Source organism: Cetorhinus maximus, unplaced genomic scaffold, assembly GCF_964194155.1.
Source record: "Cetorhinus maximus unplaced genomic scaffold, sCetMax3.hap1.1 HAP1_SCAFFOLD_795, whole genome shotgun sequence".
Lineage (NCBI taxonomy): Eukaryota > Metazoa > Chordata > Chondrichthyes > Lamniformes > Cetorhinidae > Cetorhinus > Cetorhinus maximus.
Window position 1 is genome coordinate 143,771 of NW_027596737.1, and position 3,730 is coordinate 147,500.

Consider the following 3,730-nt stretch of genomic DNA (forward strand, 5'->3'; position numbering starts at 1 on the left):
AAATCCGTGCACAGACGGAAGTCCATGAGGTCAGATCCGAGGCCTTTACCCGGCACCCGGTGGGGGTATTCCCGCAGAGAGTAGCGAATCTGCCCGGCGACGGGTCAAGTTGCAATTTCTGGCATGCCACTCATGGAGCTGGTTAATGAGTTCCCCGCGGAAGTCCCGATGAGGAAAGGGCAAAATGGCGTTTTGCGGGCTTTGGGGCCTCTTCGTCGGTAGGACTACCGCCCGACCTTACGGTTGGAATTGTCGGCAGGGGAGGTTGGCGGGGTACCTGCAGAATAGTAGGAGGTGGCAAATCGAGAATCGGTCGACATCGCCAAAAACCTTCTCGAGCCTCCAGGTCTGCAGGGACCGACCCAGGCTGCCGCCAAACCGACCGACAGGCCCTGCCGGCGGCCATTTTTGGCCATTTTCGGCATTTTTCGCCTCTTTCGGCCGGGATGGAAAAGCGGCGGCCTGAAGCCCGGGCCTGCCCGGGGAGGCCTCCTAATCGCCCGGGGGACCGGATTTGCCCCGGTGAGAGCCCCCGAAACGTCCCGAAGCCGGCCGGGAAGGCGGCCAAGGGCGAAGCACCTCGGATTGCGTTGGCAGGCCGTGCAAAGGGGCCCCCGGGCCCGCGAGACGTTACAGATTGCCCTCGGTGTGCCACTGAGAAATGGTTAACCAAACGAAGGACAGTGCGCCTCGGATTGCATTGGCAGGCCGTGCAAAGGGGCCCCCGGGCCCGCGAGACGTTACAGATTGCCCTCGGTGAGCCCCTGAGAAATGGTTAACCAATTGGACTTAGTCTCTGGCAGAGAGGCAATGTGTTTTCACGAGAAATGGTTAACCAATTGGACTTAGTCTCTGGCAGAGAGGCAAAGTGTTTTCAAGAGAAATGGTTAACCAATTGGACTTAGTCTCTGGCGGAGAGACAAAGTGTTTTCCAGAGAAATGGATAACCAATTGGACTTAGTCTCTGGCAGAGAGGCAAAGTGTTTTCACGAGAAATGGTTAACCAATTGGACTTAGTCTCTGGCAGAGAGGCAAAGTGTTTTCAAGAGAAATGGATAACCAATTGGACTTAGTCTCTGGCAGAGAGGCAAAGTGTTTTCAAGAGAAATGGTTAACCAATTGGACTTAGTCTCTGAACGGCAGGCAAATTGTGGCCTTGAGAAATGATTAACCAATTGGACTTAGTCTCTGGCGGAGAGGCAAAGTGTTTTCTCGAGAAATAATTAACCAATGAGGCCAATGGACCTCGGGTTGCATTGGCAGGCCGGGCAATGAGGCTCTTGGGCCCGCGAGAGCAAAATCCGTGCACAGACGGAAGTCCATGAGGTCAGATCCGAGGCCTTTACCCGGCACCCGGTGGGGGTATTCCCGCAGAGAGTAGCGAATCTGCCCGGCGACGGGTCAAGTTGCAATTTCTGGCATGCCACTCATGGAGCTGGTTAATGAGTTCCCCGCGGAAGTCCCGATGAGGAAAGGGCAAAATGGCGTTTTGCGGGCTTTGGGGCCTCTTCGTCGGTAGGACTACCGCCCGACCTTACGGTTGGAATTGTCGGCAGGGGAGGTTGGCGGGGTACCTGCAGAATAGTAGGAGGTGGCAAATCGAGAATCGGTCGACATCGCCAAAAACCTTCTCGAGCCTCCAGGTCTGCAGGGACCGACCCAGGCTGCCGCCAAACCGACCGACAGGCCCTGCCGGCGGCCATTTTTGGCCATTTTCGGCATTTTTCGCCTCTTTCGGCCGGGATGGAAAAGCGGCGGCCTGAAGCCCGGGCCTGCCCGGGGAGGCCTCCTAATCGCCCGGGGGACCGGATTTGCCCCGGTGAGAGCCCCCGAAACGTCCCGAAGCCGGCCGGGAAGGCGGCCAAGGGCGAAGCACCTCGCATTGCGTTGGCAGGCCGTGCAAAGTGGCCTCCGGGCCAGCGAGACAATGCAGGGTGCCCTCGGTGTGCCCCTGAGAAATGGTTAACCAAACGAAGGACAGTGCGGCTCGGATTGCATTGGCAGGCCGTGCAAAGGGGCCCCCGGGCCCGCGAGACGTTACAGATTGCCCTCGGTGAGCCCCTGAGAAATGGTTAACCAATTGGACTTAGTCTCTGGCAGAGAGGCAAAGTGTTTTCAAGAGAAATGGTTAACCAATTGGACTTAGTCTCTGGCGGAGAGACAAAGTGTTTTCAAGAGAAATGGTTAACCAATTGGACTTAGTCTCTGGCAGAGAGGCAAAGTGTTTTCAAGAGAAATGGTTAACCAATTGGACTTTTTCTCTGAACGGCAGGCAAATTGTGGCCTTGAGAAATGATTAACCAATTGGACTTAGTCTCTGGCGGAGAGACCAAGTATTTTCACGAGAAATGGTTAACCAATTGGACTTAGTCTCTGGCAGAGAGGCAAAGTGTTTTCACGAGAAATGGTTAACCAATTGGACTTAGTCTCTGGCAGAGAGGCAAAGTGTTTTCACGAGAAATGGTTAACCAATTGGACTTAGTCTCTGGCGGAGAGACAAAGTGTTTTCAAGAGAAATGGATAACCAATTGGACTTAGTCTCTGGCAGAGAGGCAAAGTGTTTTCACGAGAAATGGTTAACCAATTGGACTTAGTCTCTGGCAGAGAGGCAAAGTGTTTTCACGAGAAATGGTTAACCAATTGGACTTAGTCTCTGGCGGAGAGACAAAGTGTTTTCAAGAGAAATGGTTAACCAATTGGACTTAGTCTCTGGCAGAGAGGCAAAGTGTTTTCAAGAGAAATGGTTAACCAATTGGACTTGGTCTCTGAACGGCAGGCAAATTGTGGCCTTGAGAAATGATTAACCAATTGGACTTAGTCTCTGGAGGAGAGACAAAGTGTTTTCACGAGAAATGGTTAACCAATTGGACTTAGTCTCTGGCAGAGAGGCAAAGTGTTTTCAAGAGAAATGGTTAACCAATTGGACTTGGTCTCTGAACGGCAGGCAAATTGTGGCCTTGAGAAATGATTAACCAATTGGACTTAGTCTCTGGCGGAGAGACAAAGTGTTTTCACGAGAAATGGTTAACCAATTGGACTTAGTCTCTGGCAGAGAGACAAAGTGTATTCACGAGAAATGGTTAACCAATTGGACTTAGTCTCTGGCAGAGAGGCAAAGTGTTTTCACGAGAAATGCATAACCAATTGGACTTAGTCTCTGGCAGAGAGGCAAAGTGTTTTCAAGAGAAATGGTTAACCAATTGGACTTAGTCTCTGGCAGAGAGGCAAAGCGTTTTCCTGAGAAATGGTTAACCAATTGGACTTAGTCTCTGGCAGAGAGGCAAAGTGTTTTCCTGAGAAATGGTTAACCAATTGGACTTAGTCTGTGAACAGCAGGCAAATTGCGGCCATGAGAAATGGTTAACCAATTGGACTTAGTCTCTGGCAGAGAGGCAAAGTGTTTTCCTGAGAAATGGTTAACCAATTGGACTTAGTCTCTGGCGGAGAGGCAAAGTGTTTCCCGTTGTAATGGTTGGCCAATGCACTTCGGATTGCGTTGGTAGGCCGTGGAAAGTGGCTCTTGGGCCCGCGAGAGCAAAATCCGTGCGCAGACGGAAGTCCATGAGGTCAGATCCGAGGCCTTTACCCGGCACCCGGTGGGGGTATTCCCGCAGAGAGTAGCGGGTGTGCCCGGCGACGGGTCAAGTTGCAATTTCTGGCATACCACTCCTGGAGCTCGTTAATGAGTTCCCCTCGGAAGTCCCGATGAGAAAATGGCAAAATGGCGTTT